This window comes from Typopeltis vanoorti, chromosome 10, assembly GCF_054136105.1.
Source record: "Typopeltis vanoorti isolate ZY-2024b chromosome 10, IOZ_Tvanoo_1.0, whole genome shotgun sequence".
NCBI lineage: Eukaryota > Metazoa > Arthropoda > Arachnida > Uropygi > Thelyphonidae > Typopeltis > Typopeltis vanoorti.
In genome coordinates this window covers 23,371,174-23,392,233 of record NC_143558.1, presented here as the reverse complement: position 1 = coordinate 23,392,233, position 21,060 = coordinate 23,371,174, and the positions used below count along the sequence as shown (strand labels likewise).

Sequence of the window (21,060 nt, the reverse complement as noted above, 5' to 3'; positions counted from 1 at the left end):
AATAAGGACATTTGTAAAACAGGGAATGATTTACGTAATGGAAGGGATATGACCATGTCAGTAATGAGTATATCCACCAGCACAATTACCAAAAGTAAGAAAGTAGCTGCATTCCACACTAATGAAAGTGAACAAAGAATTCGTCTGTTTCTCTCTGGTGTAGTACCAGAAAAATAATTTTGTAAAAGGCTTAATTTTATTAACACGTATTCACTACTGTTTCAAACCTATTATATATATATATATATATGATGTATAATCATATATACATGTCGAAGGTGTTTTTATATAAATATTTATGAAAATAAAACGAAATTTGTGTCCATGTATGTATCATTAAGTATACAAGAAAATAAAACATTTACTTGAACAAATAAAAAAGAAATCTAATACCGAATGAACAAACCTGTTTTTAAAATGCCTAGTTTCAGTTAAGTAGAATACGTTATCAGTACACGTACAGTGACAAGCAGCGCCATCTAGTGTAAAAATCGGTAGCTACAATAATGTACTTCATATTATCACGAATATGACTTGGATAAAAAAATAAAAATAAAATAAAAATAAATAAATAATAAAATAAATGAAATAAAATAAGAGAAAATAAAATTATGTTTTCATTAGGAAGTAATGAGTCGTTCAGCATTAGAATTCTTCTTCGTATTTTTTAATTATATAATAATAATAATAATAATAATAATAATAATAATAATAATAATAAATGCAGACTGGATTTTTACTGTTGTCCAGTAAACACCAATTTTTCCGTGGTACAGAATTAATAAAGTATAGAATTAATTTATGCTTTTATGAATTCATGACTTTATTTATTCGACCTGAGATAAGACTAAATAACCCTAATAAAAAACCTTAGGCAAACATCCTGGTATTACTGACAGAATTCATATTCACATTTAAATGATTTCACATGTTTTTCGAAATTTTTTTATCCTTGCCCCTTGAATAGTGTCTTTGAGCTCCTAACCTCCTATTCCGCATTGCGAATTAAAAATAAAATAAAAATATAAATAAAAGTTTTAGCAAATCAAAATATTTCCTGAAATTTTGTGTCCTATCGATCCAAATTTAAACAAACATATCCAAAAATAGTCAAATTTAATGGGTGTTTTATCTTTAAACCTTTTAATCCAAGCTTTGTCTTTAAAAGTGTATCATTTTTGTAAATTTGGCTATTGTAATTTATTGAAGTTAATGTAAGTGGATTATCTTTGTATTCGATAGGATTTTTTCAACGTTACACTCTATTAAACTTTCACTTTTTCACTTATGGCATGATGCCACTTAAGGACGACCCCTTATATGAAATATATATTCTGATAACTATGAAATAAATGCACTTAAAAATTTCATCATCCGTGTGTTCTTCTTCTCCCATAGAACATATATATATTCATTCATCGCTTGTTTTGTTTCTCAGAAGGAAACACACTGAAATCTGCAAGGGGGGACGGTATCATCTTATAAGACCTGCTAGTTTAGCCGCTCTGAAAATGCATAACAAAGTCCCTGCATCACACTCAGTTTTTGAATAAATCCAGATCTCCTCTCTTACCCAAGTGGGCGTAAAATGCCACACGATCTCTGCTCAAAAATTATGACAGAATGATCTAAATTAGATGCATTACATCTCCAGAAAACAGCGGAAAAAAATAAAAAAAATAATAAATAATATAATAAAATAAATAAATAAAATAAGAAACAGCCTCCATAGTAAAAGTAGATGACCAATGGAACCTTGTACCTTTCTGCCGAAAAAAAAAAAAAAAAAAGTTCGTTTCTCGTCGTGATGAGAGAAATCTTTACTCTTTTTTTTTCAATTTAAGATGAAGTAGTCAATCCCATACAGAGATGTCAGGTTTTTTCTCCCAGAAACTCCAGTTCTTCATCCCACACACAGGCTTGCAACTGCAATTCGGCCATGAGAACACACACAATTTAAAAACCATACATACTAGTGGTAGTGGGCGGTAGATGGCGCTACGTATTGATGGTAAGCGAGATTGTGAGTTGTACTAGAGTAGTACGCCCTCCCACGATGAGTCCTTGAAGATGTCACGTAATAAAAAGAAATTAACTAATGATTTTTACTTACACAGGGAACAGGCATCACCCCTTTAGTTCCAACCTTCTGGAAATCGACAGTTTTTCAATCTTTCTTCAACAATTTTTATTTTTCCATTCGATAAAAATCAAAGTATTATTTATTGCAATCCAAATAGTATATACGGAAGTAGAAGTGGTTGCTAAGAAATTGAATGCTACAAGGGTCTACTCATTTTCTCTAAGAGAGTGCTATTTTATCAACGGAGCATACGATCACCAGATAATACAAATGCTGTTTCAAGTAATGTGTGTATTGTGGATATCGAAATGTTTGTAGAGAATCAAATACATTGCATTCAGTCGGCTTTCATCGCAACAGAATATGTTAGAATCAACTTGTTCGTGTAGTTCGACAATGCCGATTATCCCTGGAGAATTTCCAGATAGCATACACACGCAGAGAATTGGTTTATAGAATCCTCTATTCTACTCTCTGGACTTACTGTAGCATCTATTTCAAACAGAAAGGATTTACATTTGCGATTAGAGACAGAATGCAAAACGCTTGCATGGTGTAACTGAATATTCATTAACCTTTAAAAAGGCGAACACAGAACTCGAAACTTATCCACTCTAATTCGCTATAAACAACTGTTGTCTCTGCATTGGCAAGGCAATATGTCAATTATTGGCTTTCTTAGCACTTCCCTAAGAAAACGAAAACTAAAAAGGTACAATAGATCGTTAAAAAACAAATAATACAAAAAACAAGTTGGTTATTGCATTTCTTTTGTATTATTTGTTTTTTTAGCAATTCATTGCCTAGTTGCCTACTGTCCACTGGACTAATCAAACCCAGTGGATAGCGTCACAGATCATTGGGTTACGGATTCGAATTTCACTACGGGCATGAATGTTTATCATCATCGTCATAACACTAATTACGGGTATGACCATATTGGTCTGTTCCGGTCTCATTATCCATCCAATATCCTTTTTTGAGGTCAATCCTGCCTTCTCTTTCCAATTGGCTTATATTTTAGTATTTGTTTAAGATGTCGAGTGTTGCCCATTCGGTTTACATGTTCAATCCATTTTTGTTTATAATTGTTTAGTTTTTCTTCTATTCATTTTGTTTTTAGTTCTTTTAAATTGTCTTCGTTCCTTTTTTGATCTAATAATGTGTATTTTGCAGTTCTTCTCATAAATCTCATTTCACTTGTTTTTATTCTTTGTTTATCTTGTTTGTTTATTGCTCATATTTCGCTGCCATATAATAATGTGGGCACTACTAAAGTATTATATATATTCAAGCGTGTTTCTTTTGGTACTATATTTGGGTTGCGTGTTCTATTTATCAGGCCTATAATCTGTAAAAATTTGAAGTTTTGGATGTTTATGAGTGTCTTTAGGTGGGAGATGAATTTCTTCACCAGGTGTAAGTTCATCCCCCTGTCGCTTAAGTGGAGATTTATGAGTTACTTGATCACCGGCAGATGTTTTTTCCCCTCCTGTTTGATTTTGTTTTCGACTGTTCTCGACTCAGTCAATATCAATGAATTCATTTGTCTTGAAAGATTTTGATTCGTACACCATCTAAGATGCAATGAAAGCTCATTGTGGTTCCTTCCATGTGAAAATGAGTTCTTTGGTCTCATACGAAATTAGTGGGGATTAAAATTCAAGATTTTCATTCAGAGAAACAGTTTAACTGCCCAGAAAACACATTTATAGGCATAATAATCTGGTCTCATAGCCTCATCTGCTTAGGCCTTAATTCCAAACAATCAACCAACCAATACTTTCATATGAAAATAATAATTATAATTATAATATAGTTCATAATAGTGTTACTTATATAGTTCATACACAAAAATAAATAAAATAATGGAAGATATTCGTTGGCAAAAAACACACAATACCAATTCCGTGTGCTCTTACTTGTATATTCTTCATAGGATACATCATTCTGGGTATCTAAACACTACACATGCGTAATCAGCTAACACACTATGGAAGTATAGCATAAGAGGGGTAAGAATAACTTCGCAAATGATTTATCTTTGAGGCTCGGACATCTATCATCTCTAACAGGACCGGGAAATTTAGAGATCCTTCCTGTAGAGGAAGAAGTTATTTGCGTTTGACCGAAAGGAGAAACAGGCAACCACAACAACAACAAATGAATAAATAAACAAATAAATGAAAACTTTTAAAAATAAAAACGAAAGGTAAGGAGCAGTAAGAGAAGTTCACATCATATGCTAATTGTTTCTGCGAATCAGCCAGTTGGGATAGAGGTTGGAAAGGATTTCAAAAGAAGTTCCAAAATATCCCTTCCAAGAAGAGAATATTCGACAAATAAGAGAATAGGAGACAAGAAGAGAATATTAGATAAATGCTATAAACAGCACTGTCGTAGTTGTGCTCTTTTTGGTAACTCTACGTATCACTCTTGGTATTAGGAAATTCACATGCCTTGAACACAGATTTTGGATCGTAGATGGCATATTATAATTCGATCCGGCAAACGTTGCCCCCTGGTAGAAGTTAGTAGAGTAATGATCCTAAGAGCCATTTCTTGAGGGAATCCATCTCCTGCAATGCCTTTTAATGCGCTTGAAACTTCTGAAATGTATAATTAACTCCTCTTACATTTGTACAGCTTATAACAGTAATGTATGTTTGGGAAGGGTACTTCCCACAGGTGACATCTTCCGAGTTGACAATATTATTAAACATTGAGTTAAAATGGTTAAGAGGTATTTAAAAGAGCGCCTGTGTAGCTAAGTGGAAATGGCGTGTGAGGTTCACGATACTAGACCGACAAAGATAGAGCATCGTAAGTTCTATTCTAGTTAGGGCCTACTCTAACAGGAACTGTTAGAGTAGCGACGGCGCCTACCGCAATATGGCTGAACGAGCGTCCTCTTCAAGCCGCGCCGTGAGGCAGGCTGCCTCTTTGCTACACCCTGTCGACGGTACTGATTCTAGTCACCGACTACAGGAATTTTTACTAAGCCTTTTTTCGAAAGGTTCCTTAGTTAGCCGATCTCTGGCATGGGCAAGCAGGGGTTTTTCTCCAGAAACTCGGGTTTCTCATCCCGTGAATTCAAGAAAATCGAACGTAGAACTCACACTATTTTCAGACAGTAAAAACAGTGTTAGGACTGTGGATCACGAGATGGCAGCACGTCTCAGCCACCTCTCTTTACCGTAGGTGATGTATAAGTGATAGTCTTGGGCCAGCTATCTCTGATTGACTACCAGTAGATTTTAAACAGCCCCACCCCCTTAGTCTCCAAATTTTAGGTAGTTCAGAAACGGCCTTTCTACCTCCTATAGGAATACAAGGCGTTAGCTAATTTGTGATTGCGTTGAAACGTAATCACAAATTAGCTAACTTCTCTTCCATTCACATGTCACTAATGTAACGTCATCCAAAGTAAGATGACTTCCTGGCATTGGTGTTTTTCTCCAAGTAGTATAGACAGCCAAAATAAATTACTTCACACTATAACAAAAAACAGCTTAGTTTATGTTTGTCTTTTGATAGCAAAGGAATCCTTAAGAGATTGGATATCAGTAATTCTTGATATCCTGTGAACATCTCCTCTATAACTGCGCTTAAAATCTGAGCTCTCTTCGTTTCCAATCTGACTTCACAATATCTTTCTCCTTTGGCATTTTACTGAACATTCAGCTTACATTCAGCCAGTTCCAAAAAAATAAGAGATTAAAATCAGCCGTCAGAGGAATGGTCCATTACCCTCATCTCAGCTTCTCTAAAAAAATAAAGTCATCATCAGGCAATGTTTTAACCATCTGTAATCCAACCAGTTATTGTTTTGGATGATCACCAATAGGGATTCTGCAGCCCACACTCCATAGAGAGTTTCTCTGCCATCTTTAGCCCCTTTGGATATGTCATCGAAAGGTTTTTTGAGAAATTCGCATGTTCCCATTTCCAAGGCATTTGATCAGATTTCTATTAGTGATCTACTTACCAAACTACTATCTATTGCTCCGCTTTCCATCCTTTGTAATGAGACCACAGTTTTCTCTTTAGTTTCACATGTCATAGTGGATGGTTTCCTCTTCTGGTTTTCCCACATCGCTAGTATAAAATATACAGGGTGTCCCAAAATTCACGCATGATTTAAATTTAGCGCCATTTGTGCGATAAAGTGTTGCCAACGAGAAAAAAAAAATTTTTAATAACCCTGACAGTTCAGGGTTATTAAAAATGGAGCGCTACACGAAAGATCAACGCATTTTCATTGTTGAGCAATATTTTAAAAATAATGAAGGTTTGGCAGCTACAGTTCGCAATTTTCGTACAAAATATGGTCGGAATAGTGATTTAACTTCATCAACTGTGAAAAGAGTAATTAAAAAATTCAAGGAAACTGGATCAATTAGTGATCTTATACACTCTGGCCGTCCTTCAACAAGTCGTTCAACAGAAAACATCGAAGCAGTTCGTGAGAGTGTTGCTGAGAGTCCAGGAACATCAATTCGGCACCGTGGTCTTGAATTGGGCGTTTCGAGAAGCTCTCTACAGCGTATTCTCACGAAAGATTTGCATCTTTATGCTTACAATTGACTCAAGAACTGAAGCCTACTGACCACACTCGATGAAGAGAGTTCGTTGAATGGATTATGGAACAACAACAAGTGGATGCTTATTTTTCAAACAAAATCATCTTCAGCGATGAGGCTCATTTTCATCTTGATGGCTTCGTTAATCGACAAAATTATCGCATTTGGGGTTCAGAAAATGCACGAGTGATTGTTGAGAAACAAATGCATCCACAACGTGTCACTGTTTGGTGCGGATGTTGGGTTGGAGGCATCATCGGTCCATTCTTCTTCGAAAATGCAGCTAGTAAGGCAATAACAGTTAATGGTGCTCGCTATCGCGACATGATAATCCAGTTTTCTGTGCCTAAATTGCAAGATATGGATGTGGACGACATGTGGTTTCAACAAGATGGTGCCATACAGCCCGAGAAACAATTCAATTACTCCATGAGTCATTTCCTGGTCGTGTAAGTTCCCGTTTTGGTGATCAGAATTGGCCGCCCAGATCATGTGACTTAACGCCGTTGGACTTTTTTCTTTGGGGTTTTTTGAAGTCTAAGATTTATGCCAACAAGCCCACGACCACCCACGCCTTGAAAGAGGAAATTGAGCGCTGTATCAACGAAATTCAGCCACATTTATGCAAAACGGTCATGGAAAATTTCGACAAAAGAGTGCGTATGAGCCAGCAAAGCCGTGGAGGCCATTTACCCGATATGCTGTTCCACGCATAACCCTATACTGTATACTTTATGAATCAATAAGAAATTACAATTTTTAATTAAAAACCTGTGTTTTCTATCAAAATTACTTCTTGCGTGAATTTTGGGACACCCTGCATATGCTGGACTGGATGTTTTATAATTTTGATCACGCTGCTTCTCCTTCTCTACATTAATAAATTTCTCAATTAATTAAAATACCATTCATAATTTCGTTGATAAGACGATATTAAAACCACATTAACTGCCATTATGGATCAAATACGCATCCTCTTACGCTTCGTATCCATCATATATTTCAATGTAATATCAATGGTATTACAATTTTAATATGCACTTCGCATCCATGATAACCTTGATGTCTTGACCGGTAGTGTAGTTAAATTCCACTTCATTTGATAATCCTTGTAGTGCTCAAATTATCTGATGTGCAAGATTTTTCATAATCAGTATCATACACCCCCTAATCTTCCTGCTATTTTCCGACGATCCTACATAACTTAATTGGTATCAAGGATGTCCTTTAATTTATGAAGACGTTGATACAATTACCATCTTGGAAGAGAGGAATCTGTACAACTGACTTTTCAAATGAAAATAAGTTAGTCAGATTTCTTCCTGGATTTTTGTGCAATTCAGCAGAAAAGTTAAAAGAATACACGCAATACACAGATACAATATACTGACCTTATAGCTTTAATTCCTTTGGTCTCAATTCAAAGCGACTCTTTGCATCCTTTTTTGTAGACAACCTATGAACTTTCATGGTTCGGAAATACAGGTCTATCTTGTTTTACATAATAAAAGCCCTGACTTTACTTGTAAAAATACATAAATTCGGCTTCTCCGACTGACCTCCACTTCCAGCATATCCCGACACAACGTTGCATTTGTAGCTTGGTTAACCCTAAAACTTGTAGTCCTACTGAGGACTTCTCACCCAAACAATTTCTAACACCATTTAAATCTCAACTTTCGTCGATTCTTAGAATACTGCCCTCGCATCTGTTCTGCCAAAAACTTCCAGTTGAGTAACTAATGTCTTGTTTCACAATTTTACTCTACTGATTTCGTCAAAGATTAATCCAACCAGTTTCTATTTCTTATCTTATTCGTTTACTGTATTTCCATAGGCTTACGCAAACCTATCCGGTCATCATTATTCATTCACTTTCTTCTAAGCATGTAGAAACACGAACAGATCCTGCTCAACCTACAAACAAAGTTCAGCTCCAAACTTACCAAATCACTTTCTTCTACCGTTCTTGCATTTTATTTGCTGTTTTCATTTCCAGCTAGAAACTTTCACACATAGGAAAGTTTCTGGCTGGACAGGAAACACATCAACATGTTCCATTTTCATCTGAACCATTTACCCACACCTTGCTGACCTGTTTTATAGGTTTATGATGTGTTTTTCATGAAACTTAATAATAATAATAATAATAAGCTAACACCTTATATTCTCTTATAGAGATAGGTGAGGCCTTTATACCCTATCTAGCTTTTGGAGACTGAGTGGGCAGTTCAATATCCACCGGTAGCCAATTAGAGATAGCTGGCCCATGTCTATTACTAATTATAGGCAGCCACCGATGAAGAGACCGGCAAACAAGTACTGGAATCTTTTGGTATATAACTCTCACAGGATATGCAACTGTCTGAAACAATCTGGGTTCTGCAGTCGATTTTCTTGAGTTTACGGGGTGAAAAACTAGACTTTCCAGGAGTACCTGGAAAGTCTCGTTTCCAGGTACTCCTGGAAACTAGACTTGAAAAACCCGGCTTGATCGACTAACTCAGGAACCGGACGAAAAAGGGCTTAGAAAAAGTTCCTCCAGTCAGCGACAATACTCGAACTATAACACTATCTTCGTGCAGCCTAGCGAAGAGGATGCAAGCGCCACTTCCACTGAGCTACACAGGCCTTCATCATCATCATCATTTTTTTAAAATATATTTTATTGATTGCTAAAATATTTATACATACAATAAACATCTTGTGTGACATTGCACCTTATAATTTTACAGAATTCAGTACTAAGTGCTGCAATTCCTGCATTGGATTTCAATTAAAAATTTTAATAATACTTTTTTGCCTTTATATTATGTATTTACAACACATGTTCTTCTAATATTAACAATGAAGATTTTACAGAATTTTTGTATAATTTTTTATTTATTTATTTTATTTTTACTTCTATTTTTTTTTTTAAGTTTGAGAAAGAGTGATTATACATACAAATTTCTGCATATCCTTATAAGGATTACGTGTAGGTGAGTGAGACAAGTTAATCCCACCTACTTCGAAGCTTGGGTTAGCTTTTATGAAGAGAGTGGGATTTAGCCTTCACTATTTGTGTTGTTGCTACTGTTTATGTATGGGATGTAGGCATTGGATGCTAGTGATTTGTGATGTGTATATTAGTAGCAATGGTTTTTTTAACTTTGTTGGTATATTTTCCAGAGTTCGTTTTTTAATGTTCTGTAGTTATCTACGTGTTTTACCTTTCTTGGTAGATTGTTCAGTTGCGTGGGTATCTGATGTGATCTTACAAAAGAACCGTATGAGTTGTTGAAGGGTGTGGGGATGTAGAGGGTTGTTGTTGGTAGTGTTATACGATATGTGTCTCTGTTGTTTTGATAGGTGATGTTGAAGTATTTCCTTGTTAATGTCATGTAGTGTTTCAGGTTTTTAATGCTCAGAATTCTGTGTATCGCCATGTGCTTGTCGGATATTGGTTGTTGCGCGTAAGGTGTCCAGATCACTGTTGACACGATTTTCCTGTGTAGTGTTTCTAATTTTGTTAGGTGGCTGTTTGATGTATTTGCATAGACTGTGATTCCGTATCTGAGTAGGGATTCGCAGATACCGTGATATAAGAGTTTTTTTTATGTTGAGTGGAATAATGTCTTTAACTTGGAAGAGTTTTGCTGCGATGATCCGGAGTTTGGTGTGTGTAGGTATTCTATATGTTTTGTCCATTTAAGGTGGGAATCTATATAGAGACCGAGGTATTTTGCGTGTGTTACAGGTTTGATTTCGGAACATTGGCAGGTATTTTTGTTGTTAATGCAGCGGTATGTGTGACAATGTATCGATAGTGATGCGGGGCGTATGATCCTTGGGTTGTGTATTATCAACATCTGTGTTTTGGTGCCGTTGATTAGAATTGCGTTTTGGTGGAAGTATGTTGTGATTTCGTTTAGGTCTTGTTGTGCTTTGCAGAGAGCTGTGTTAATGTCTGTGTGGATTGCTAGTAGTGCAGTGTCATCTGCGTACTGAAATATTTGACTTCTTATGGATATGTTATGAACATCGTTAATGTATATGTTCAATAGAGTGGGTGATAATATGGCACCTTGAGGTACACCGTGTTTTACTTGTATACTCCGACTGTGACATTTACCTATTTTTGTTACTTATATTCTGTTTGAGAGGTAGTTCTTGAACCATGTATGCAGTGTTCCTCTTATACCTATTGAGTATAGTTTGGTGAGTAGTATGTCATATTCAAGTGTGTCAAATGCTTTGGTTAGGTCCAGCAATATAAGGACGGCGTACTTGTTTTTGTCGAGAGCTTTGTTTATTGTGTCGGCGATGTCTTCTAATAAAGTAATGGTGCTTTTTGTTTTCTGAAAGCCGTATTGGTTTTGTGAGATGATGTTGTACTTCTGTAAATAGTTCTGTAGTCTGGTGTGTGTTATTTTTTCTAGAATTTTTGAGATGACTGGTAGTGTAGCTATTGGTCTGTAGTTCTGAGGATCGTTTCTTTTACCGTGTTTGTATATTGGGGTAATTACTGCAGTTTTTAGTTGTTGTGATATAATGCCTGTGTCGAATATTATGTTCACGAGTTTCAAAAGTATTGGATTTATTTGTTCAAAGTGTGTTATAATAATAATAATAATAATAATAATAATAATAATAATAATAATAATAATAATAATAATAATAATAATACGTCCTCTGAGATTCACCTGTGTGACCACTTCTAATAGGCAGCTGGAATACACGATATTTCTATTGAAATATTCCAGCTGCCTCTCTCCCACTTCAGGTATCTATAAGGAGCTTATACTCCAGATTTCGTCTGAAAATATTCGATTGCTGTCATCATATTAAAAAAAACATCATCGAACGTTTCACTTAATGGTAATTCAAAATAGTTTTATGTGATACTTATGTAAATTATACATGTAGTACCATGAGCTATCTGATAATTTAAGGTGGATATCTGGCTCTCTTGGCCTAAAGACTAAAACTACCATGGTAGCCCAAAAGACAGCACATGTGCAGTTTTGGATATATTCCACAGGATAATGAATTGCATACACGTGTACAACATACAAGTACTAGGCATACAAACAACAGTTCCTTTACTTGGCTCAGATGTGAGGGAAGAGGAATTTGTTTCCGAAACTGTTTATCTAATATGACCTATACATTCTCAATGCGGGGTTCTGATCGGTTTGTACTTTGTGGTGGCCAAGAAAGATGGTGAAAGTCGCTGACATGCTCTCTGAACTACTGCTTAACAATACTTGAGCTACGGATAATAGCATTGTCGTCTATGAAACATCGTGTCCTACTGGATAAAAAGTCAGCATTGCAGGATGGACTTGATCGGCAACAATTTTCAGATATTCCATAGAGGACAGCCGATGTTTTAGCAACATTAACAGATCCGTTTCGTACCAACAGAACATGCCCCACACCATGGTACCACCTCCAGAACCTTGAGTTGTGCTTACGAGGCAAGATAGATTCATTGCTTCATGGGGCTCCCACCATACTCTGCCTATTGTCAGTACAGAAGGTCATATGGTCCGACGAGTCAGTACCGTGACTCGTCGGACCATATGACTTTCCAGATTTCCAGTGTTTGGTCAATGTTCCCAACACCACTGCATATGACCTTTCCGGTTCTTTACAGAAATGAGTAGTTTCCATATAGGCATGCGACTGTCAATATCTATCCTTTTCAATTCCCTGCACATAGTTTAATCAGATATGGGTCAGGAATAGCCTTCATTAAATTCTTCAGTTGCTGCACACAAGGAATATATTCGCTAGTACAAGCCTTCAGATCACTGCAATCTCCTTCCTGACAGACTGTCTTAGGATCATAGTTACACCTCTTAGACAAACATAGTGGGTTATTTTACCACTGATTAGGATATCACACCTTTTGAGAAAACAGTCAGCTCTGCTATTTTCAAAATTGTGACTTCAGCACCCATGGCACCCTCAATAAGCCCTTTATTGAACTCTGAAAAATCCGTTGTTTTGACATTGTGATATCAACACTATCGACTATTACTAACTATAGAATAACACGTATGCCACAGTAAACAACATTTTTATTGTGGAAATATTTCGTCTTTTGTATCCTAAGACATCATCAATATAACTGACAAACAACAATAGGAATCGAATTCAAAACAACAGCAGTGGGCATGCTTAAATTGGAATCCCCCTACGTAGACATTCGCATGTTCATGGATTAAAACCAAGTACCATGTTCGTATAACTTGTCTTACTATGGACAAACAGGAATATCTATAAATAAACGCATCTCTGAACATCAAAACCACATTCGCCTTAACCACATTCATGCATAACATGAATCGAAAATTCTAAACATAGGATCCAATGGCAAAAAAGCCAAGTTAACACCTAGATCCGCATATAAACATGAACATTTATATAAAGAAAGTGCTGAAACCTTACTTCATGGATTGAATTTGAATTTAAATGACTGTCTCATTATTCCAAAAGTTTGGGAAATTGTTATCCTCAATAGTAATAAATAATTTGTCCTATATTTTAATTTAGTTTAGTCATATTAATTTCTGCTCAAGGCTGTGTAGCACAGTGGAAGTGATATTTGCACACCTCAGCGATAGACCACCCGAGAAAGAGCGTTGTGAATTCGCTTCTAGTAGTCCACTAGAGCAACTTTTTCTAACTTCTCTGATTTTTTTGTTCTGGAAACTCGGGTTTTTTGTCCCTTAAAATCAAGAAAATCAACCGTAGAACCCACACTAATTCAAACAGTAAAAATATTGTGTTAGGGTGAGGGACCACGAGACGGCAGCGCACGTTGCCGTCTCTTCACCGCGTGCCGCTTAAATCAGTGATAGCCTTCTATCTCTGATTGGCTACCAGTGGATATTGGACTGCCCACTCAATCCCCAAAAGTTGGGTAGGACTAAAGCGGCCTCGCCTACTCCCTATAAAAGAATAAAAGGTGTTCGCTGATTTTTTTTTTTTACTTTTTAATCCAGGAACATGTGACTGTATACATAGAGGGATTCCAATTTAAGCATGCTCACTGTTTTTTTGAATTCAATTCCTATTGTTACTTGTTAGTAGTAGTAATGATGACTTATGATACATAAGACGAAATATTTCAATATTAAAAAAGTTATTTACTGTAGCATACGTGTTATTCTATAGTTATTCTATTACCCCACACTCACTATATATAAAAAAAATAAGACTATTACTAACCAGCAGCGTTTTAAACAGCATGATAAAACGCGAACAAGTATTTTGTACAGCAAGTTATGTTTACATACATTCTCATGAAGGTTTCTAATTCAGTGGCCAGTAAAGTTGAGCTGGAAATAGATCTCATGTATGCCCATAGGTAATCTATAAGGAAAATTTTATCTGTATTTGTTATCTATTGGTGAAAGTAATTTGTATTGCATATGATCTGTTGGAACTTGCATTTGTATCGCTTAAAGTGATATTCTTCATAAAGTAGGCATACGTATCCCCCTGAAAATGTGATTTGCACTTAGGTTTTCCGAAAAAAAAAACGTTCTAAGTTCGATTCTACTTTCCAACTAGATGTACTTTTTTGGAGGATTTTGTTCAACTGATTCCCATGTTATTTGGTGTCTGCCACAAGCAAGTCGATTATTTTTGTTACCAAGAAGCAGTGATTTTAATCCCATCCCTCAAGAAAAATGGACCATAGAATATCCCCAGTATTTCACGCAATATATTGTGTTAGGGTTAGAACTGCGGCGTGGCAGCAGTTGTCTACCATACTTTTCACAGAATGTTCCTTAAATTTATTGATAGTTTGAGCCAGCTATCTCTAATTCACTAAGGGTGGAGTTGCCTGCACCTCAGACTCCAAAATTAGATAGTGTTAAAATGGATTCGCATACTCTCTTTTGGGAATAAAAGGTATTAGCATACCTATGCATTATATTTGTTTTTTTATATTTCTAATAAAAAACCCAAAACACCTTCTCAGATAACCGTTATCTATAGAGTTTCCCGCTCTCATTTTTGCTAAAGAACTCTTTGGGTTCTCAAAATTTTAGAAACGAGCTCCTAATATATAATAGAATGTGAAGGCTCTTGCATAACTTCAGGCTGTAACTTCTATGAACGCTAAAATGTTAGAATGTGCATTAAGGTATACTGCCAAGAGATTGTGGCACCCGAGTGCCACAATCTTTGCCCTGCAAACTAATTTCAGTGATTAGTTTGTCACTGAAATTAGTGACATCACTGAAATTAGTGACATCAGTAGCATAAGATGATTGCGTATCACAAGATAAATTCACGGAGTTAGAGATATTAGCTTCTTTTCTACCTATGAAAAGGAATCAGATTTTTTACATTGTCAGAAAATGGACTTACACTTTCATTTCAGCTTTTAATTAAAAGTACTGTAATTTTTTGGTCTTTTTATCAAGTGGTTTTTTAAAAAAAAGTGAATATAAAGAGGACTGTTAGGATGAATTCCCGGATTCTACGGAAGTGTCACATAATGATAATAAATGAGTTCAAAAATTAATAATAATAATTTGAAAAATCGTTAGCTGATTTCTTTTCGCGGATAATAATTGGATTTAAAACCTGACATGTATGCTGTAATCATGTCACCATCTTGTTTAAAACGTTCCTAGAAATGAATCTACGGCGATGAAGGACAGTGGAAACTATTTCACTAGCGATTTACACAAGTTTTAGGGTTTAAAGTCGCCCTTTATACCTTTTGGATAATTAAAAGGCATTAGAGGATTTATTTGTCGATTATATGGATCGATTTTTAAAGGCGTTAGCGGATTTATTTATTGTCCTTTACTCACTATTTTTAGCGCATGATATTTATAGAAGTTGGTAACAGAGGGCACTGCTAATCCAAAGTGGTGTAAATAAATATTTTTGCATGTGTTATAGTTAAGTAACGTCGTATAAGGTGGTTTTTATTTTTGTCTGGCATTTTTAAATTTTGCAAGCGTTATTTTTCCAAAAGTGATGCCATGCGAATTATAGAATAAGCGTTCCATAATGCCCAAGTTTTGCAGTTTGACTGCGTGTATCGTTTTGTATCAAACGGGTATCCCCAAGTAATGTGGAGTAAGAAATTCTTATTTGCTAAATAGTTTGAAAATATTATGAAGTGTGGTAAATTTTGTTATCAGGCTTAGTTAGAGGTTATACTAAAAGATGCATTCCTATATACTTGAATTCAGAACTAGCCATGAAAACATAAAGCTGCGTCTAGCTTGATTTTTTCATAAATTGAATAAAAGAATTACACTTACCAAGATTGTTCCCATTTTCTTCTCTTTTTTTAATGAACGTTTATAGGAAGCTTCGTTAGGCATTAAACTCCACTGTGACGTTCTATTTCGAATCTATATGACAGAAAATTGTGAAAAAAAGAAAGAAAAAAAACTAACGTTCATAAATGTATAATTTTGAGTGAAGTTTGAAAATTTATATGAGTTCTAAAAATTAATAAAATAATACGAGAATGAGTTCATAAACAGTAAATTGAAGGTGGTTAATTTTAATTTACTACCTATGTTTCCCTTGAAATTCCTCGTTACATTAAAGTAGACGTTTGTAGTGTCAAAAATTATTCCTTGTGTACAGGAAAATACTTTGTTAAAATTAATAAGAATGTAATAAAAAATGACCACAACACTGCTACAAAGTACCAGCAATATACACTACCAAACAGTTCTAACCTGCAGTCATCAAAAACTAATCTGGCCTTTTAAAGTCAGTGAAAAACTGCCTATCTGAAACTCATTAAAATCAACATGTCATTATTATTATGTGACATCTCCAGGGAGTCCAAAAGACTCATCGAGGGAGAATGTGCCAACACCATCGAATGACTGAACCCCTTCTAACTACTAACCGCGCTCAAACCTGCTTAACTATTTGCAAGCCATTAGTAGCAGAGGCTCTACCAATCAACTAACCTTTGCTGGCAGTATATACACAGGATTACTGCAATTTTCTGAAAATAGTTTTCGACAAAAACTAATGGGAGCATGAACATCTGTTCTTAAAGGTCCACCATTTGTGATTAAACTTCATATAGTTATGGAATTGAAAATATCCATCACCATTGTACACCAAAGTTTTTCATCCTGGTTATTGTAGGTTTAAATATAAAATTTGCTACATATTTCCATTTTATCTTAAAAGGAATTGTACAAGCACTTCTGTCTTCACAGGCCACTGCACTGTGAAAACAATTTTTTTATTTTTGTTGAGACATTTATTCAGTGTGACACACGTGCATTTCACAGGACCTGCTGAGCAAATTCAGATTGTGCCAACAATTAAACATCACGTGCTTATGCGAGGCATGCACATTTCACATATAACCTATCTACCAAGTTTGGATTACTTAGTATATTTGTTTATGAGAAACACAAAAACACATAAACGGCAGTAAAATAAATGCAGTTCTAGAACCATCGAAATATAAAACAAAATGAAAAATAACACATTTATGCAAAAAAAAAATTAACAAACCCAAATTTAAAACATCGAAACAAACACCTCTGTATGCATAATGTAAAGGTACAAATAATCCCTTCTTGTGATATCAGCTGTGGTTTGTTGATTTTTTGGTTATCAGATATCAGTAGCTATTGTATGCTAATGGCATCGAAATCATTCCTTTATTTAAATTATTTGACTTACTATTTTTATTATCATGATTATCCGATTTCTCAGCAAATCATGCACTAACGTAAAGGAAGGTCGTGTTTTAGCACTTTGCTCATATTTTATAACAATATGGCTGAGTTGGGTAAAGGCAATGGATACGCTGTGATATTTTCGGATTTTGCTAAGGCATTTGATATGATACCATGAAAGGCTTTTGAATAAACTGGAGAATATGGGTTTGTAATATAAACTGTTGACTTGGATAAGTGGGATGGTTGACAGACAGGTATCAAAAATTGGTATACAGTGGGTGTGAATATGCCAGATTTAAGGTGACCAGTGGTGTACCCCAGTGTTCAGTCCTTGTACCATTGTTGTTCATTCAATAAATTAATCACATTAGGAAGGATCTAATAGATGTTCAATTGTTTGTTGCTGATTCAAAGATAGGTGGGGAAATCAGAGCTACTACTGATATCCAGCACTTACAGAGTGATGTGAATAAGCTTATAATTTGGGCAAATGAAAATGGCTCTCAGTTTAATGTGAGTAAGTGTAAAGTTATGTACTTCAGTGTGATGAGATTTCCAACAGCCTATGATATTAGCAGGGTTATGCCAAGAAACTGATGAGGCTAAGGATCTTAACATAATGGTGGATAGGAATTTGAAGTTCAAAGGTCACAGAGCAAAAATTGCAAATATAACTCAGGGGATAATTGTGATGTTAAAGCAAACCTTGATATGTAAGGATATGGAAGTCATTTTGCCTTTTTACGAAGGTCTTGATAAGACCACACCTGGACTACTGTGTGTGTGTGTGTGTAGATTTGGTCTTCTGGGTTCTGAGGAGGATAAAGAAGCTGTGGAAAGGGTGCGTGCAAAGAAAAGTTACAAAGATTATATCAGGGTTATGGAATTTAGATTATGAGGACAGATTGCAAGTATGTGAGCCACAGACTCTGGTTAATAGGAGAAAGAGAGGTAATATGATAGAGGTCTATAAATATCTGAATATTCTATGGTATGTAACGTCTTGTAGAATGATAGGATATCTTCATTATATGGAAAGTGGAGAGAAAACACAGGAGACATCCATAAAAGTTAAGTTTGTTCACAGTTAAGAAATGGGTAAGAGCTATATTTTGCTCTTACAGAGCAGTGAGGGAGTGGAATAGTTTGCCTGTTGAAGTAGTGAGTAAGTGCATCTAGGAAGGTATGAAGTAGTGTGAGTGAGTTTAAGGGAAGGTATGACAGCTGATGTGGATGATATATAGCCTCCTTCAATGAGTCCTTGGCTCCTTGTAGGTCTTAGATAATAGTAATAATAATTTAGTGAAAATTCATAATAGTAGTAGTATTGCTAGTAAGAATGGTTGAGGGTTCTGTTTATATAATGTGTGTGTGTGTACGCTAGATGATGAACTTAATATGAAGTTCAAATGTCAGGAAATTTAAAAGTTACTACTTTTAAAATGGCATTAGTTTCCATTATTTACCAAAAAGGAATTCTGTCTAACATTAAAGGAAAAATCTACCCTATGAAAATGCATTACAAGTCTTCTTGTTTAATGATTTTTTTTGTGTGCCGAGAAGGTGTAGCTGTCAACTTTGCATTAGTTGTTTTTAGTGGTTACTATTCTTGATTTCCACCCAAAAATAAATAATGAAATAATACACATATTGACTTCATGAGTTTAGCTTTCAAAAGTGGAATGCTGAGCATTAGGAATGTGGGAGTGAGATAATTTATGTGTGTATACCTGTCTAGAAAAGATTGTTCTCCCCAATGTGTGTGTGTGTACACACACACACACGCATACATACATAATACATACATAAATAAGCATACATTTCAAGCATACATACATATGCTTGAAAAGAAGTCAATAGTATCAGGAACAAACAGCCATGTCACCCACCTTAATAAGATATAGGATCTCCTTTCATTGTGATGACTGCAGCAATCCAGTGGGGCATACTTTCCACAAGCGTATGATAGCAATCAATGGGAATTTTGGACCAGTCTTCCTCTACACATGTAAGGAGATCCTGGACTGTTGTTGGGCAGGCAGATGTCCCTTGACCACACACAATGCTCCAGGTCAACCCACGATTGAGATCGGACTTAGTGGAGGCCAGTCAAGTGTGGTGACATTCATGTCACAAGCCACACAGTTGCAGCAGCAGCCTAATGACACTGGCCATAAGAGGTCAGAGGCCAAACCAGGAAAAACATGACCATACTATGACACTTTCACCTCTGACTTTCATAGGTAGGATTACATACTCTGGTAAGAGACCAGTCATCATCTGCCACATCCATACTGTCCATCTGATCGGTAGAGGGTGCAGCATGATTTGTCCTCCATAACACCACTTTCCAAGTTTCCACATCCCACTGTACATGCTTTTTGCACTACTGAAGATGATGCTGCATATTTGTTCGGGTAATGTGTATATGGAGGTGCTTGCATATTGTGGTCCTACTATGGAAATCCATGTTGTGAGCCTTGGTTCTGAATGTTTTTTGTGCAGATTTGTGTTTCAGTTGATGCCTGGAATTCTATTTTCGATGTGTCTGCTGATGAATAGCAGTTTTTACATATTATCCTTTGTAGCATCCTGTGGTCATGCTCGGCGAGCGCAGTGGGTTATCCACTGCGAGTAGCACTTGCAGTGGACTCCCTGTGCTGCTTTTTCACATTTGACCTGAGATGGCCTAATTTGTCAACAGTTTGCTGAGTAAATGGGCATGCAACATAGCATACTATCACAATGCCTCTTTCAAACTGTCAGTTCCCTTCTCACAACCATTTCACCTGGACACATTTGCAATTACTCGTAAGCATCATATTCCTCCAATTTATACTGGCTACAAACATGCGACTCGTTACAAGGCCTGATGCACCTTGCCCATGGGATGTGCTTTAATTTATTTTCCAAGCAGTGTGTATATATAAATAAAAGGATCTTTTTAAATTGACATTTAAAGGCCAGGTTAATTTTTGATGTCTGAAGACACAAGTGTCCTGTAAAGCTGAACATCCAGGGATGGAAACTGTATAAGGAGGGTGTCAACAAGGGGACGAGGAGTAGGTTGTTTACATGTCAAGTGGTAGGTTATTGGGATGCATTGCCCAAAAGTGTGAGTGCAGAGACAGTGAATGGATTTAACTCATGGTATGACTAGCTGTGTGTGTATGTGAGAGAGAGCAGGACTTTCTGTGATGAGACTTTGAATCCATGGAGGTCAGATGTTAATAATAATTTTTTGTCTTTTATAAACATATATAGTGTCATATAAGAAATCATCAAAAAATTTGATGATTTCTTATATTTGATGTTTTCAGAAAATCTAATTTTCAAGATAAACTCTTCATAAGATAATATGCGAAGATCATGTTCAAATATTTAAATATATATAGTCTGAAAAACTTTGTATTTCAAACCGTATTTTTGTTTTATTTTTTTAAATACTACAGCTAATATATAATAGCTCAAATCTTAGGAAACGAAGCGGCCCCAGTATAACCAACTTGCAATGCTAATAAATTAAATAAGTTTAAATTACCATTAAAATTTATTTAGGGAAAACTAACTGTAAAACAAAGAATATTCTTGAAAGGAAGATGATTTCCATATTTGTAAAACATTAAATTTAATACTGAAGGATTTTTTTTAATTTAAGCAGTGAACTTATAGTAGAGCCAAAATAGTATAAGATTGAAAATAATGTGGA

The 21,060-nt window shown here is 35.6% G+C and overlaps 1 protein-coding gene across 1 annotated transcript in view; it reads left to right on the top strand.

Annotated features, from left to right (window-relative positions):
- The first annotated feature begins 15,566 nt into the window (after positions 1-15,566).
- Positions 15,567-21,060, top strand: part of mRpL4 (mitochondrial ribosomal protein L4) — a 74,487-nt gene continuing 68,993 nt past the window's right edge. The window contains exon 1 of the mRNA XM_090398877.1: positions 15,567-15,762. The gene's annotated coding sequence lies outside the window, so the exon portion shown is untranslated. The remainder of the gene's footprint in view (positions 15,763-21,060) is intronic.